Here is an 18,282-nt window from a genome sequence, read left to right as displayed (position 1 = left end):
CGGAGTAAAGCGGACGAAGGCCCTACCCTTTGACTCCGTCGTTCCGGGTGAGTGAACTACTTCACTGATCATACCTTATGACTCTTGGTTGATAGATTTCATTAATGAATGACTAATCTATCCTTTTGCCTCGAGTATCCAAGACTCTCTTGCTGATCTCGTTGAGTAGAACCATTTAGACGTGTAGGCCTCTTCTATAGACCTACCCGCATTGTCCCAAGGTAGAGGAGGTACTCTGCGAAGGCCGACCCACCTTCCTCGAACAAGGGCGCAACGAGTGTCTTAATCTGGATAGGCGATTACTCAAGATTACTTTTGGGGACTTTTACGCTAGTCTGGCGTTTGTTATAGTGAACTATTTAGCCTAACTAACATCCACGACATAAAGCGTAAATAAGTAAGTAAATGCGCGCGAGAAAGTAAATCAAGCAGACATGGATCCTAGTATGGCCCCTAACCTAGAAGATCTAATCTCCTTTGGTTTTCTTCTTGTTTCGCCTTTCGGTTCGTCTTAGATCGCCATCTTTGAACCTCCATTGATTTCTCCCACTCGCCTTTGGATTCCATCCTTGAGTTTTCTTCAATGGACTCATAGACCCTAAACTCTAATTACAAGACTCTAACGATTCGCAGATCGTATAAACTTGAAATTAAAATTAATTACAAAGCATGCACCCATCCGTGCTTAAAACAAGAATAAGATATAAATCTATGGCCATACTAGTTTCCCGCATTCACATCACATGCATTCATATAATATATTAAGGCTAAGAATTATATATGCATGATTATCTTGGGAGATACTTTTGTTGACATCACATATCACATTACGGACCTTAAGTCTAAATTCGAAGAATTCAACTAATGGTGCGTTCCGGTTTTATCTTTTATGATTTCTAAAATCATCTTTAAGAAAAACTCCGTTTTGGGCTCGAGAAAGCCCGGGTCAATTTCGGAAAAAATATTGGTTCGATTCTTAATGATTTCATAAATCAATTTAAAGAGAAATCCGTTTTGGGCCCTTGGATGGCCCGGATTGATTTTGGAATTATTTGGTTGGAATCGGGAGAAATTTTGGCAAAAACTCCCACTCGAATGATGGTCCCTTTTCGTGGTCCGAAAAGCCTCGGAAAAGCCCGGGATAAGTCCTAGACAAGTCCCGGCCCAAGCCCAAAAAGGGCTCGGACAAGGTCCGGACATAGCACGGCCCATAGGGCCGGCATGTCCTGGCCGAGGCCTACCAAGGCCTGGTCTCGTCCTGGCCCGGAGCCAGGACGCTAGTCCATGCACCGGACGCGTCCTAGACGTGTCTGGTGCTGGACCGGACCAGCACTAGGTGTCTCGGACTAGTCCGAGACACCCAGAACCTCCCAGACGCGTCTCCAAGACGCGTCCAAGAAGCTCCCTCCGCAGCTGCTGGTCGCGTCTCCAAGACGCGTCCCAACAGCTGCTCTGGACGCGTCTCCAAGACGCGTCCCAACAGCTGCTCTGGACGCGTCTTCAAGACGCGTCCAGAAGCTTCTGTCGCAGCTGCTGGTCGCGTCCTAGACGCGTCTCAGCAGCTGCTCTGGACGCGTCCAGAGGACGCATCCAGGAGCTTCTGGTCCGGCCAGGAAGCTTCCTGGCCGGACACTAGGGTTTTTCAAAACCCTAGTTTCCAAAAATTTTTTTTTTTTTTTTGTTGTGCAAATCTTATTTGCTAACTTCCAATTTTAAAACTTTTCTAAATTTTGAAATCTTTTAGAACACTTCTAAAATTTTTACAAAACTTGTAGAAACTTTTAAAATTTCCAAATTTTGTTTTGAGAGTTTCCTAAAACTCAAAACACTTCTTTTAGAACACTTCTAAAATTCCAAATTTTTTGTTTTTCAAAAGTTTCCAAAACTTAAAAACAACTCTTAATCAAACCAATTTTGGATCAAAGTCTAGGTTTTTGAAATTTTTCAAAGAACAATTTTGAAATCTATTTGAAAAATTCTTGAATCCCATTCAAAATCAATCAAATTCTTATGTTTAAAACTCTTTTAAACATAACTATCAACTTAACCAAGCATGGATTAGTCCGAATTCAATCTAATTGAGGTTTTTAAAACACTTTTAATCATCAATTTGATTCTCAATTTGAAATTCATTGAATCCCATTCAATATTATCAAATTGTGAGTTTAAATAATTTTAAAACACTTTTAAAATACTTTTACAAACTCAATTTATCAAACTATCAATCATATCTAATATGAACTAGTTCGATTCTTAGCAAAAATTAGTTCATTGCAAGAGGCTCTGATACCACTGTAGGGATTTACACCCTTCTACTAGTGTTTATAGCGGAAATAAGACATCTAATGTCTACACTAGTATCCCAGGATCACATGCAAAACTAGTAATTAATCTAATGGAGATAGTAGATTACCTTAATCGCTTTTCCCTCGAACTAGTTGAATTGATTGAAGAAGACCAAGAGCTTCAAGTGTAGCTCCTCTACTTGGGACACGAGCAATCAATTTGATCTCCCACCTTGTTGTATAGCTAGCACACCAATGGTGGTTGGATAGAAGAACACCTTCTTCTTTGACTAGATAGATAGATAATGGGAATTAGCTCACTTTCTCCTCTCTACTTGATGTGGTAGAGTAAGAAAGCTTAGAGAGAAATTCCACACCTTATTCTCTGCCCTAAGAGTGTTTATATAGAACCCTAATAAGAATCCACCTCCTTTTAGGTTTCCTAAAACACCCTTTAGAATAAGATTTAGGGAAATAGTCGAAAATAGCAACTATTGGTATTTTCTCAATTCCCTAAGGAGATGACGTTCAAACCCAGCCAAAATTGGCAGATTTAATGTTCATAACATAAGGAAACGTCCCTCCAAAAATCAGCCCAATCCGAGCCCTAAAAGTGCCCGAATCGGCCTAGGCCCAAAAACCCTGTTTTTGGCCTTTTTGTACTATCTTTGCCTAATTCCTTTTTAGGCCTATGAGATATGTTTATGGGACACTTCCATGATTATATCTCACTCCCACTAGTCATATCCTAGATCAATTTGTCACTCTTATGTGTAACCCGTTGTAGGATCCGATCGAAGTTAGCCGCGAATTACTTCGTAATTCGACGATCGTAGTTGGTCTCTAGCTACAACTCTACGATCCCTAAATCAATCGGACTCGATGATCTTCCACATCAATTGTCCTATCCGACAAATTGTTTGCATTGTCACCTTGGTCGAAGGACATCTCCTTCAACTCCTTCACACTTGAGGTGTTTCCACGGGGCACCACTTAAAGATTAGGACTTATTAAGGATTTATCATCCATCCTTTGTCTTGCAGAAAACCAATACTAGCTCAGAAATGGGAGAATATAAATTGCTGGTATTCCATAATCGCGAAAGCTTTAACTTGTTGGTACCCGTTGAACTTTGCCTATCTATTTCAAGACATAAGTTGGGTTTCCGTTAAAGGCGATCAACCTTCATTCACAGACCTGAGTCCCATTTCTTTATTCTTAACCGAGACTGTTACTTTAGGAAGTCCTTTAGTCAGTGGGTCTGCTAAGTTTTTCTTTGTTTCTACATAATCGACTGTAATTACTCTTGTCTTGAGTAATTGTCTCACAAATTGATGTCTGAGACTCACGTGTCTCGACTTGCCATTGTAGGTCTTATTTGCAACGTTATAAAGTGTTGCCTGGTTGTCACAATTTATCATGACTGACGGAGATGGCTTCTTCCATATGGGAATTTCTTCTAGTAAGTTTCTAAGCCATTCCGCTTCTTTACTTGCATCTGCTAATGCAATTAATTCTGACAACATAGTTGAATCAGAAATTATGGTCTGCTTCTTGGATCCCCAAGACACAGCAGCACCACCTAAAGTAAAAATCCATCCAGTGGTAGATTTTGACTTTGTCTCAATACTATTCCAGCTAGCATCGCTATATCCTTCTAATATAGCGGGGTCTCCTTTAAAATGTAAACCATAATCCATGGTTCCCTTCAGGTAACTTAGCACTCTAGAAATAGCTTTCCAATGCTCTGGTCCTGGATTACTAGTAAATCGATACAATACGCTGACAGCGTAGGCTATGTCAGGTCTAGTACAGTGCATCACATACATTAGACTACCTATAACACTAGCATACTCAACTTGAGCTTGAGCACGACCAGTATTCTTCAGTAATTTAATACTGAGGTCAATTGGAGTTGAAGCTGGTTTATGATCAAAGTGATCATACCTTTTCAGAATTTTCTCGATGTAATGTGTTTGACTTAAAACCAATACATTATCCTTTCTTAGTATTTTAATTCCTAAGATAACATCAGCCGCCCCAAGATCCTTCATATCAAACTTTGATGATAAGAATTTCTTTGTTTCTTTGACAGAAGATAGATCAGATCTAAAAATGAGCATATCGTCAACATACAAACAGATAAGTACACAACTAGACTTATTTACTTTACAGTAAATACATTTATCTGCATCATTAACCACAAACCCATTTGATCGGGCAATATGATCAAACTTTTCATGCCACTGTTTAGGCGCTTGCTTCAGACCATAAAGAGATTTTACCAACTTGCAAACTTTCTTTTCTTGGCCTGGAGAAATAAATCCTTCAGGTTGTTCCATATAAAATTCCTCCTCTAAGTCACCATTTAGAAATGCTGTTTTCACATCCATTTGAGGAATAACTAAATGGTGAACTGAGGCAAGGGAAATTAACACACAAATTGAGGAGATACGTGCCACTGGTGCATAAGTATCAAAATAATCAATACCATGCCTCTGTTTAAAGCCTTTAGCAACTAATATTGCTTTAAACTTTTTTATGGAACCATCAGGATTTAACTTCTTAAATATCCATCTACATCCTATAGGTTTAGCCCCAGGAGGTAAATCAGATAATACCCAAGTTTGGTTTGATAAGATATAATTCATTTCATCATTTATAGCTTCTTTCCATAAACTAGAATCTCTGGAATTCATATCTTCAAAAAAGCTAATCGGATCATTATCAATATTCAAAACAAACTTTGTAACGTCTGTTACTTCACTTCTATCACCTTCTATGAGATAAGTGATGAAGTCAGGACCAAATGAACGTTCAGTTCTAGCCCTCTTACCTCTCCTTGGTTCTAATTGAGGAGGTTCACGAGACTTTGGATGTTCATTTATATTAGTGTCAACAATGGTAGATTCAGAATGAGACAAATTTATGGGATCTACTAAATTATGACCATTAGCACTAGATCTCGTCAAGTTCTCAAAAAATTCTACGTCTACAGATTCTATAATTTCAAAAGTGTCTAGATTTAAGAATCGATATGTCACACTATTATGCGAAAAACTTATAAAAGCACACTTGTAGGCTCTAACACCTAATTTTGGTCTCTTAGGGTCTGATTTCCTAACATATGCAAGGCAGCCCCAAACTTTTAATCTACTAAAATTAGGTTTTCTTTTAAATCAGAGTTCAAAGGGAGTCACATTTTTATTCTTTAAGGGAATCCTATTCAAAATATAACATGCTGATAATAATGCTTTACCCCATAAAGATAATGGTAAGTCAGAACTAATTAACATTGCATTGATCATCTCAATTATAGTCCTATTTTTCCTCTCTGCAATACCATTTTGCTGAGGAGTGTAAGGTGTAGTGACTTGGTGAACAATTCCATGTGTTTGGCAGAATTTAATAAATTCATTTGGATTGTATTCACCACCTCTGTCAGATCTTAAAATTTTAATCTTAAGACCAAGTTGATTTTCAACTTCCGCTTTAAATATTATGAATTTTTCAAAGACCTCATCTTTACTTTTCATTAGATATACGTAAGTATATCTAGAACAATCGTCAATGAAAGTTACATAATATTTGTTGCCACCTCTAGTTATATCACTATGAATTATGTCTAACAAATTGGAATTTCGAACAATAGACTTATGGGATTTTCGAAATATTTTAGCTTGAACACAAACATGACATTTACTAGTAGAATTAAAATCACAATTAGAAATCAAGCCTAATTTTTCCATATTTATAAGAGAACCATAATTAACATGACCTAATCTACCATGCCATAAATTAACGGAATCAACAATGTAAACAGAAGAATTATTATTTATTAGATTCAACTTAATCATTCCGTTACAAGAGTACCCTTGACCAATAAACGTGCCCCTTTTGGACAACACAAATTTATCAGACTCATACACCATCTTAAACCCCTTCTTATTAAGACGGTCTTCCGATACAAGATTCTTAGTCACATCGGGCACATGATGAACATTTTGAAGAGTTAGAGTCTTTCCAGATGTAAAGAAGAGTTCCACAGTTCCTAATCCCATGACTTTAGAACGAATATTATTGGCTCCTTTAATATCGTTTCCGTCACTGCCAACTTCGTAAGTCTTGAAAAGATTACGGTCATTGCTGACATGGATAGTAGCTCCTGTGTCGTACCACCAACCATTGTCGGCATCTACTGTATTGGCTTCAGAAACTGTGGCTATAAATTTTTCTTCGACCATGTTTGCTTGCCCTTTAAGATTTTTCTTTCTTGAGCGACAATCACGAGCATAATGGCCGGATTTGTTACAATAGTAACAAATTACCTTCTTCTTGTCCTTTGGAGTTTGTTTCTTAAACTTTTTATCTTTTCTAGGCTTTAGAGAATCTTTCTCAGATTTCCCTTCTTCAACCACATTAGCCTTAGGTTGATAATCAGTTTGAGTCTCTTTTAATTCTCGAACACGAGAATCTTCTTCAATACGAAGGTGACGTTGTAGAGAATCTAACAAATAATTTTCTTCGTCATGCTTGAGTTTTTTCTTATAGTCGCTCCAAGATGGGGGTAGTCTAGAAATGATAACCCCCACCAGAAAAGTATTCATAAGAGAAATTCCAGCGTTTTTAAGATTGCTAACAATAAGTAAAAATTCATTAACTTGAAGCATAACAGACTTATTGTTAACCATCTTAAAATCCATCAAATTACCAATTAGAAATTTTTGATTACTTGCCTCTTCAATGTGGTATTTTCTGTCCAGTGCTTCCCATAATGCTTTGGCAGAATCAATTGAACGATGAACATTGTAGATAGAAGTAGACAAAGCGTTCAGTATATGACCACAGCAAAGAAAATCGTTTTCCTTTCGCTTCCTTCGTTTTTCCCTTAATTCAGTCGAGTCTTCAGGAGTCTCATCAGGAATTTTGTCGAGTACCCCTTCTATTATATAGAATAATTTAATAGCAGTCAGAAAGAACCGCAATTTTTCTTGCCACCTTGTAAAGTTTTCTCTATTAAAACTTTCAAGACGTGTGTAGTCTTCATTCATAACGCGAAGAGATTGAGTCAATGCTGTTGATGCTTCCATTTCAAAACTAAGCGAGAAAATTTTCTGTCTAAATATTGTTGGAATATATTATTGTTGCTAGTAATTTGAAATGGAAAACAGAAAAAATGATGTTGTACACGAAACTTCAAAGCTCGATTATATCGATTCTTTTAGACAGAAATTCGCCTCCTTCTGGTAAAACCACGAGTGCACAACGGGTACGGAATTTTGCCTTCAAGATACGATGAAGTCATTACAACTATCTCGGTTCAAAGTATGTACGCTTTGACCAAGATCAAGAACACTCTGGAAATTAATCAACTGATAATGCCAAATAGAAAATGACTCTAAAATTCCAAATAACTTGACAATATAAAAACCCAATGACTCTGTTAATAGCAAATGGTAGAATGTGAGAGCAGGAGAATGACACAGAATTTCTTTGGATCAAAATGAAGGGTTGATGGTCACTTTATTTATAATAAATGAAAGGATGTGGAGATATCTACTCTCATGGGATGTATCCAATTTAATTAGATGGGCATGACACCCATTCATCCTCCCTGTTTGACCACCACAAATCACTGGCCACTTTTGAATTTGAAAATTGCCAACAAGGGCCTTAAGAATTCATCTCTAGCTACAATTTCCTAACAAAAGAGTAGGTGTCAAACTATTTTTCGCATGACAAGCTAGTATCTATAAGATAATAAGAGCAGAAGCAGTGGAGAGAGCAATGCCCATTCAGAAACTCTCTAGTATTTCTTTACAATTTCTCTCCTAAAGCATGAAATTGAGCAATGACAGTGAGCTTCCGATCTCCTATTTCTACCACCATCATTTACATTACTTTTCTGTAAAGAACAAAGCTAATTTTCGGTGCGAATTCTCAAATAAGAATATTTGGAATAACATTATTCCTCCGAAGACGTCTTTCATTTTATGTGCTTCGTATCTCCAAGCTCTTCCTACTTGTGATGTCCTTAGGAGAAGAGGTTTCATCTTCTCAAACATGTGTGCTCTTCGTAAACAAGAAGAAGAAATTCTGGATCATCTGCTCTTTCTCTGTCTCTCTTGCTCAATATTGTATCTCTAAAACCCCGAAACCTACTTGTACAACGCTACCAACGAATATGATAGTGTCGTCCTTTTAGGGTTAGAGAACCACTGGTAGGTGTAATCCTAGTTCTTTTTTAATCAGTTTGAGAGGGAGTGAGTGAATAGATTGGAAGTGACTAGAGTGAATAGATTGGATGAGGTGAATGAAAAATTTGGTCAAAACTCTCTATAATTTTTTATTTATTTATCTTTTGCAAGGGCTCCGAGTTACACTTTCGCAAAGAAATTATAAGAATTAAAACCCATTCTCAAGAAGTGGGCTAAAGACAAGTTCAACATGGAAGAAATATAAATCTCTCAATGAAACCATAGCTCTCTTTACCAACATAGAAAAAACCAGAAGATTATTTGAGGATGAGATAAAAGATATAAATGAATTTTTCACCCAAACCAAGACTTAGAAATTAAGTGGCACCAAAGGGCAAAAATAATTTGGGTAGCCGACCGAGACAAGAACGCCAAGTATTATCATCTCATTTCCAATCATAAGAAGAAGAAATGCACGATTAGATCACTTCAAATCCATTGCGTTACAAGTATTATCATCTCATTTCCGAAACAAGTTTTTGTTCGATTCCACTCACAGTTTTTCTCGGTTCCGACTACTGCTCCTAAATAGCAAGATATGCCTCCTTTGTATTCTCTAACAGATGAAGAAGCTCAAACCTTGGATGTGCCTCCTATTCTAATTGAAACAATTGGTTCGTGATAAAAAATAAATAGCCATGTAAGGCACCTGGGCCTGATGGTTATACATATGAATTCTTCAAGAAGACAAGGGAAATCATTAAGTACGTCTTCGTAAACATGATTGAAGGGTTTAATAATGTCAGCTTCTTGGAGACATAACTGCACCTTCATCACGTCGATTCCAAAAAAAGGAGATCTCTAATCATCGTAAAGACCTAAGCCAATAAGTCTCATAAATGCAACCCACAAGATCTTCAATAAGTTACTTTTTAATAGACTCCAATCTTTTCTTTGCAAGCTCATATCAGATGCACAAAGTGCTTTTATTCCTAATAAACAGATTCAAGATCGACATAGTGAAGGCCTTCGATAATGTTCATTGGGATTGTATAGACAAAGTATTGCAGAATATGGGTTTCAAATGAGGATTGAGAAGCTGGGTTAAACAAGGTATGATTTCAGCTCATTTTTTAATCTTGATCAATGGGGAATCGAGTGGTTTCTTCAAAAGTTTTTAAGGATTCGACAAGGCGATCCCCTATCCCCCTTTATCTTCATTCTAGTAGGTGAAGTCTTTGATGAGCTAATGAAAGAAGCCATAACATCTAACAGATTATATGGGCTCAGGGTCAGGGGAGGGAGATTTTTCATCTCCAATTCGCAGATGATACAATGATATTTCTAGAAGCTAAGGCTGAACAAGTTAAAACTCATTATATGGTTCTTCAACAAATATTCGAATCTCTTACAGGTTGCGTGTCAATAGAAATAAATCTAATATATTGTTGGAGCGAATACAGAGCAAGTTTTCCTAGAGGAAATCAAAATCACACTTCATTGTAAACAATAAAACCTTCATTTTGTTAGACGCCTCTAAGAAAATCGCCAAAATGCAAGTCCTTCCGGGATCCTGTTATAAACTTCAAAAAGAGATTGGATTCATGGAAGTGTAGGTTCCTGTCTGAAGGAGGAAATTAAGAGCACTCTCACAACCATCCCACTTTACTTTCTCTCCCTTTTTCTAATGCATGTATCTATCAGGAAGAAGATTGATCGAATTATCAAAAACTTTTTGTGGAGTTCAATCGAAAACAAGAGAAAGAATCATTGGGTTGCTTGGTCCAAAATAAATATCAACAAAAATTCAGTAGGCTTAGGTATAAAATTTTTGGAATTGTTTAACCACGCCCTAATTAGTAAATGGGTTTGGAGATATGGGCAAGAGCCTCAAAGCTTATGGAAAAAGATTGTTGATGAAAAATAGAAAGGAGGAACCTCCCTTTGGTTCCCTAGTGATAAAAAAGAATCTAAATTCTTGGGTCCATGGAGATACATCTCTTCTATGATTCCAAGTATCCTTAAACATATAAAACTAAAGATTAATAGGGGCTCGCACTTAAGCTACTAGTTAGATGGTTGGACTGGGAGAGGAACCTTCAAATCTGTTAGAATTGACTCAAATATGGATTGGTATCGAACCCGGTTTACGATCCGCCAACCCGCTTACAAGGCCGGATTTTGGACCCGTTAGCAGAGCTGATTAGTGAGACAGAGCTGGTATGTGAAGTAGGACTCCGAGGCAGAGCTGGACTCCGAGACAGAGCTGGAATACGAAGCTAGGCTTATGTCGGTTATTAGTGTTAGTGTATCAGTGTAATGTCGGTTGTAGAGAGAGAGAGTCGGTGAGGCGGTGGAATTAGGGTTTAGTGGCTATATAAACTAAACCCTAAGGAGATATCAGTAGCACAATCTCACGAAATATCTTGTGTAACTTGTTTGCTTATCATAGTGGAAATCATTGCACCGTTGTCCCCGTGGAGTAGGTCTCACCAACCGAACCACGTAAATCTCTGTGTTCTGTTCTTGATTGTTCTTTGCTATTCCTATTGCTTCTGCTTGATTACTCGTTTTGATCACATTAAACCCCGATTGGCATAACACTATTTGACAACATGTTTGAAAGCACGACTGAAGAAGCGGTGAAGATAACAAAGGAATCGGGAAAAGAGCCAAGAGAGTTAGCTGAGATTATAGCTGAGCTTGGATTATATAATTCGTTCGACACTTATGCTCAAACTCCCTTCCAGATTGAATTTGAAAAGTTCGGAAAGCATCATCGTGAAGGAAAGGTTGCCGATATTACTATTATTGTTTCGAGCGTAGTTGGTAGTAGCTAGCCATCAAACAAGTTCAATTCGAAGGGAAGGAAATCAGATAGACGGAAAACGAAGATTAAGTGTTGAGTTATGACAAGTCTTATGTATTTGGTGATGTAAAAGATGATTAATGTAATCAATACTACGTGATGCTTGATCCCTTATATGAGTAGTAATGATACTCTATTTGGGTACCTAGGCAGCCGCTTAATTTAGAGGTTCAGTATCAAAAAATTGTAAAAAATTAAAATCAAATCAGTCTAGTTTGATATCTTGGGTTTTTTCTACTCAAGCCCTTGGGATCATGAATACCCCACCTTGAATTACTTTGATCATGTCTTACATACATGAATCTGGGCTTATTATTTTGTACCCTCACTCTCTGGCCTATACTATTTTGTTCTTAAAAGAAGGATTATGAGCCTAAGGGTGCGTATTTGCTGAATTTGGGCTCCACTAGACACTAATACCTAGTGTCCAAGTAAGAAAGATTGATAATTAGGTTTTTGGGTGAGGAAAGGGTAGACCTCTGTAGTATTTGTCTCATTTACAATCAAGGAAATATAAGATATCTATAAAGATATCAAGATTACATATATTCAACCGCAGATCGCTTGGTTCAGTCCGTGATGAAATTCCCCGCTATTATCATCCTGCAAATTGAGTGTCGGTGCACACCCAAGATTCAATTTGGGACGTCATAACTCCAAAAACTGATAATGGATAGACTCTTTGTCAAGATATTCTCAAGTTGATCATGAGATGGTACAAACTCAATATTCATGGAGCTGAGCACACTTTTCTCACGAATGAAGTGATAATCAAGATCAATATTTTTAGAAAGCCTTTGAACGACAACATTTGCAGTCACGGGAATCGGTTGTTTTAGTGAGCGAGGAGGACTATCTCGATGATGTATGACCGGAGAATCCCAACTTGGAAAACAATGGTCGTGGCGAAAAGGTGTGAGTCATGATGTGTCTCGCGTGGAGATTGATGCTTGGAAATAAAACGATCTAGAGAATCTCGTGAATCTCTATTTGCTGATCATCATTCTGATCGGCCAATGAGCAAGAAGCATCAGTCAGGGCCAGTGGCAGCCCAGGCCCAAAGTGACCAAAACGGTCGCTCACTAAAAAAAAAAAACTAAAGTATTAGCGACGGTTTTAAACCGTCACTAGAAACAAAGCCATCGTTAAAAGTATTAGCGACGTAAGGAAAACCGTCGGTACAAATGGCGTCAGCAAACTTTTACCGACAGGTATGGCGACGGTTTGATAGCCGTCGCAACTGTTTTGAACATTTGTAACGGCTTACTGACGTACGTCTTTAAATTTCGAACAGTTTCAAAGTCTTTATGATATTTAAAAGTTCGGCAACGATAGAACAGTAGGTAATACTTGTTGTCGGTGGTTCGCTTACCATAACTAACAATATTACTAACGGTTTCTACCGTCGCTAATATTTAAATTTTATCTTATACAACTCCTGTTTTTTACTGGCAAGAATGCCTAACCCTTAATATAATTCCTTCAAGCAAAAAACAACAAAAATCATATCCATTCAACCAAACAAACATTACTAGCTACTTTAAAACAAACATATCTCACAATCTTAACACATGAAAAGAAAAAGAGTTATTTCCCTTTTGGCCCCCTATTTTGTGATCAACTTCCTTCTTGACCCCCTATTTTCACAAATTCAAATTTGCCCCCCCCTTTTTATAGTAAAAAAAATAATCTAAAGATTAAAATAATTACACTAAATAAAAAAAAAACACCTTGTTCTTCACCATTACTATAACGAAACATTACGTGAGAATGACACGCTAGTTATACATTACAACGAAATACTAACGACCCTCAAATTCTAAAGAAACCATTGCTTTAGTGTCACCAATTGTATTACTAGTACTACCAATGCAAGATAATTCGGATCTTCCTTCTTCATCACCATTTTCTAGAGACTCATTGAAAACCCACTTATGATTGAAAGAATTTTTCATCAGTCCGTCCAACACCATAAATGCTTCTTTCATTTTAGGTCTACTTTCTCCTTTTATTCTTAAGCATCTCTTTGTTAGTTCTGCAACTTGTTCCATTTGATATCGTTGCTCATCGTTTTCATTACTCGCTAACTTATGGTCGCGAATATGAAACAACCGATTTTCTCTCATTGAAGATAGGAAATAAGTAGCTAAGTTATGGTGATCTTGGTGTCTAGCAAGAGAAACTGCCCTTTCCCCCGTGAGTAGTTCCGCAAGTAGAACTCCGAAACTATAAACATCACTTTTCTCTGTTAGTCGTCCTGTAAGAAAGTATTCTGGGTCTATGTACCCAAAAGTTCCTTGAACTGCCGTATTTAATAGTGTTTGATCGAAAGGGACTAATCTTGATGCTCCGAAATCTGATACTTTAGCTTTATAATCATCGTCTAAGAGTATGTTACTTGACTTAATGTCCCTATGAATTATAGTTATAGAAGCATCCGAATGTAAGTATGCAAGTGATCCGGCCACCTCTGCCGCTATTCTTAAGCGGTCATTCCATAAAAGATTTGGTACTTCTCTCTCAGTATTGTTGTGTAAATGTTCAAAAAGAGTTCCATTCGTGATAAACTCATAAACCAGTAAGGGAACTTCGGATTCTAGACAACAACCCAAAAGACGAACCACATTTCTATGGTTGATTTGTGATAAAACAACCACTTCGTTTATAAATTGGTCAATTTGAGTCCTGTCAATCACTTTTGATTTCTTAATAGCAACAACTTTTTTGTTAGACAAGACTACTTTATAAACGGTACCATATCCTCCTTGACCAAGAATTTGAGTCTGGTCGTAATTGTTTGTGGCTTGCTTTAGTTCTTTAGTTGTAAATATTTTCGCAATTGACTTACTACTTCTACCATTTGAGCCACTCCTATTATCTTTGAATGCTTCTTCTTGTTCATGAAGGAGCTGTTGCAACATCAAACCTCCATTTTGCATAAAAAATTTCTCTCTAACCTTGAGGAATTTTATCTTCATATACCACAAATATGACCAAAAGCAGCTCACAAGTAAGACTATCAAGCCTACAAAACTAGCTGCGTAGAACAGTAATTCATATTAATTTATCAATCAGCATTTGCATTTAGCAACCAAACCACAACGTTTTGGACTAACAGTTAAAAGCACCTCCTCTCAAAATAACCACCGCCACTTTTGTGTTTGACTTGAAATCGGTGGATTTGGACGGATCTATTGGTGGATTTGGACGGATCTATAGTTTACCGATCTCAAAAGGGCGCAAAACACTTTCTTCTTCTCCTCTCGGTTCTCTATCGCTTAAATTCTAATGTCACAAATTTTAGTTCTCTTTATAAGTTAAATTTTATGTGTAATGAATCTTGGGTTAATTCCGTCTTGGCCCTAATAGATCATTTTGACCCCTATAATCCTCTGGGAGTTCGATTTGGCCGTCAAAGGCCAGCAGAATTCACCTTTTCCACACATACTCTTAGAGACTAAAATATAATTAATCCCAACCAAGTATTAAAACATTAATACCACATTATCTCCCCCTTGTATTTTCCACTTCATCTCATCACTCCTCAACTTCATCTTTCCCTCTCTTCGCCTCACCCTTGGTCTTTGGATAAAGTCGTCGACCAGAGGTTGTCAGTCTTTGTCAGTAACTTTCTTTTGGAGAAGAAGGGTGAGGTGGAGGGAGGAAGAGAAAAAGGGAGATGGTGTGGAATTAATTTAACACTACGTTTATAGTGTGTTTGGTTGCAGGATTCCTAAGTATGATTCCTATCAAAAGTGAGATTTGGTAGGAATCATGAATCCTTAGTCTATTTGGCTACCAAGAATCTTAAGACTCTTAAATCCTAAGGATCCCTAATTCCAAAATTTGTAGTGGACCAAGATCCCACCCTACTCCTTAAGATTTTAGATTAATAAACCTAAATTTCAAACGTAAAATCAAAAAAAATAAAATATTTCATTCTACAAAATATTATTTTAAAAATAATTTTTTTTCAAAAATCAGTTTTTTTTTCACCAAAATCAATTTTTCCTCCAAAATCCAATTTTTCCCGAAAACCGATTCTTCCAAAATAATTTTTTTCACGGAATACTGTTTTTCCTCCAAACCCGTTTTTTCCCGAAAAATCATTTTTTTCAAGAAAAAACGGTGCTCGAAAAAATGTTTTTCGTGAACAAAATAGTTCATGAAATTTTGGTTACCGAAAAAAATGGTTTTTGAAAAAAACAATAGGGAAATTTATTTTTTGAGAAAAAAACGACTTTCGATAAAACTATTAAAAAAAAAAATTTGTTTACGAAAAAAATTTTAAAAAAGGTTCTCGAAAAAAAATTACGAAGAAAACGAAAGTTCTAAAATGTAGCAATATTTGAAAAACGAATTTAGAGAACAAGGTTTATTCAGTATTTTTTTCTTCTAAATAAGCGTTTAAAAATACTTATATAATAATAAATGACATGATTCTTATTAGTTGCCAAATAAACCAAGAAGTATTACTTGGATTCATGAATCCGTAGAATCATGAATCCCAAGGACTCATGAATCCGTAGATTCATGATTCTGTCATCCAAACACACAATTAATTTCTGTGAAAAGTTAAAAAAAATATTGGTCCTCATGAGCTAAACTGAACTACCAGACACTTATAGGGACCTAAACGGCCAGTTGATCAGAAATTGGGGTTCAAAACAGAATTAACCTATAGAAAGGGGCATCTCTTCTGCTGTGTGCATAAAACGACATATCCCCTTTCATCTCTAATCATTTACTTATCAAATCCTAATACAACTATCTCTTCAATATTAAAAAATCACTTGCCTATAATTATTTGAATAAGTCCAAACTTCCTCCGGTGACTCGGGGAACTCTGGGGACTCGGGCGGTAGCAATTAAATGTGTCAGAGTTTGACACGTTTACACGACGATAATCATCTGGGCAAGAACATGTATAGCTACCGTCTGTATTTGTACAGTTGTTTGATTCTCCTTTGCAATTATCGTTGCATTCATTAATATCTGAAGAAAAAATCCAATAATTATGATCGAAATTATCCTCAAATTTAAGTTGATATCGGATATGAATACGACGATTACCTTGACAACTACCTGAAGTACTCGTCAGGTATGGATTACCTTTATATCCAACCTTGCACTGGCAACGATAACCAGGGGCACCTCCTGGCTCGTAGCATTGGGTATTCGGCCCACAGGCATAGCGAGTGTTTTTTTTAGCTTGATTGCATGTTTCGTTCCCAATAGTCCAATCCATTATTGCTGGTGCATACGAATAAGCGTCATTATTAAATCCCTTCAGATATGATTTTGTAAAATAGAACCAATCTTTTTCAACTATAAATGCCGTATTACATGTACCCGAATTCTTAGACTTGATTTCATCAACTTGCCTAATGGTGACATTATATCTCTGGATGCCTTTCGGAATGGGGACCTGGCAACAACCTATGCCAGAGCAAGTTCCATCTACTATATCATCTATATTCTTACAAGTAGGCAGACATACTGAGACACTATTACCTCCTAAACTTCCCTCACATGTAAATACGACAATGTTGTCGCAACCGATACCATAAAACTCGTTTTTAGTATCCGAGAATGTGAATTTGACAAGTCTGGCCCAGGTCTCTCCATCATCATGGTTACAATCGGTGCCCATGGATAATTTTACTCTTAATTCCCCGTCCATTGATACGTTTGTGACGTCTATGTTACCATAAAACAGCCTTGGGGGAATGGAAGAGTAACTGCAACTTAAGTTAAACGGTTGGTACTGGAACTGAGGTTCATAATGGTAACAACCTTCTCCCATGCCAAATGGGTAGGGAACGCTAATACCGCCGCATTTTTCTTTGCACCCAGGCTTTGTGGCGTTGATCATTGTTGTCGCCAGTATCATTGGTACTACTAGTAGTAATATTAAGATGGGTAGAAGCAACATTGATGAGTACTTTGCTGTAACCATACTTAGGGGGCCAATTTTGTTTATGCTCCTATAGTCCTATTATCAGAATCCTTAACCTATATATTTATACAGAGAGGATCCTCGTAAGAAGACAATTCTTCTTGAGATTCTTTTCAGATTTTGTTTTTGTTAATTTTCAAAATTCGTTTTTCTCGGCTTGACCCTCTTAAGATATTCACGTCCACAACTATACGAAAGGTATTGATTAGCAGAAATTTCTTTTCGATATTTCTTGTCCTTTCGCTTGACTTTTTTCTAATTGACTTGTTTTTTTTACTTGACTTACTAAACGTTTAGATGGGGTCATGGAGTCTTTTCAAATTTCTGATTGTATAAGCTCTTAAATATCCTAATTTTGTGGCCATGTTACGACCAAGAACAAATAAATTAAGAAAAGTAATAATAAAATTAAATAAATAGATAACTATAATACAACAGATTTACGTAGTTTAGTTGATGGGACCTTCGAGGGACAATGATGCTATGATCTTCATTACAAAGGAATAAACAAAATTATTCTGTAAAATTACTAAAATCTTCGCACTCAGTCACCTCTAATTCTGTAACGCCCCAAGCCTTAGCAGTTGCCGATATTGTCCCCGCTTTGACCACCTCACATAGGTACTGGGTTTTGTTCTTGGCGAAGGCACCACAAGCCTACCCAAAAGGCCTCGGTACTTACTAAGCTTGAGCTTACACATATAGCCCAGTCTCTAGACACTCTTGTGAGCAATGTGGGACTATTACAATCCCCCACCCTCAGCGAAGAGCCGTCCTCGGCTCTGATACCACTTTGTAACGCCCCAAGCCTTAGCAGTTGCCGATATTGTCCCCGCTTTACACCACCACCTTCGCATGGATTGTAGGAGGTTTTGTCCTTGGCGAAGGCACCACAAGCCTACCCAAAAGGCCTCGGTACTTACCAAGCTTGAGCTACACCTATAGCCCAGGCTCCGGACACTTTCGTGAGCG

At 37.2% G+C, this 18,282-nt stretch overlaps 2 protein-coding genes and 1 pseudogene across 3 annotated transcripts in view; 1 reads left to right on the top strand and 2 right to left on the bottom strand.

Moving 5' to 3' along the window:
* Nucleotides 1-18,282, bottom strand: part of LOC147564915 (MADS-box protein SVP-like) — an 87,640-nt gene that overhangs the window by 9,901 nt on the left and 59,457 nt on the right. The window lies entirely within an intron of this gene.
* Nucleotides 1-18,282, top strand: part of EMB2745 (Tetratricopeptide repeat (TPR)-like superfamily protein) — a 73,576-nt gene that overhangs the window by 19,119 nt on the left and 36,175 nt on the right. The gene's annotated exons all lie outside the window — the stretch shown is intronic.
* LOC147564917 (wall-associated receptor kinase 2 pseudogene) lies at nucleotides 13,154-17,342 on the bottom strand (annotated as a pseudogene). The gene is made up of 3 exons (XR_015230111.1): nucleotides 16,425-17,342; nucleotides 16,149-16,346; nucleotides 13,154-14,388 (listed from the first exon to the last, which is right to left on the bottom strand). The product of XR_015230111.1 is annotated as a wall-associated receptor kinase 2 pseudogene (transcript).

The sequence above is a fragment of the Eschscholzia californica genome, unplaced genomic scaffold (genome assembly GCF_041429995.1).
Source record: "Eschscholzia californica isolate CP2 unplaced genomic scaffold, dmEscCali1.0.p SCAF_1, whole genome shotgun sequence".
In the NCBI taxonomy this organism is placed as follows: domain Eukaryota; kingdom Viridiplantae; phylum Streptophyta; class Magnoliopsida; order Ranunculales; family Papaveraceae; genus Eschscholzia; species Eschscholzia californica.
This window is presented reverse-complemented; position numbering and strand designations above follow the sequence as displayed.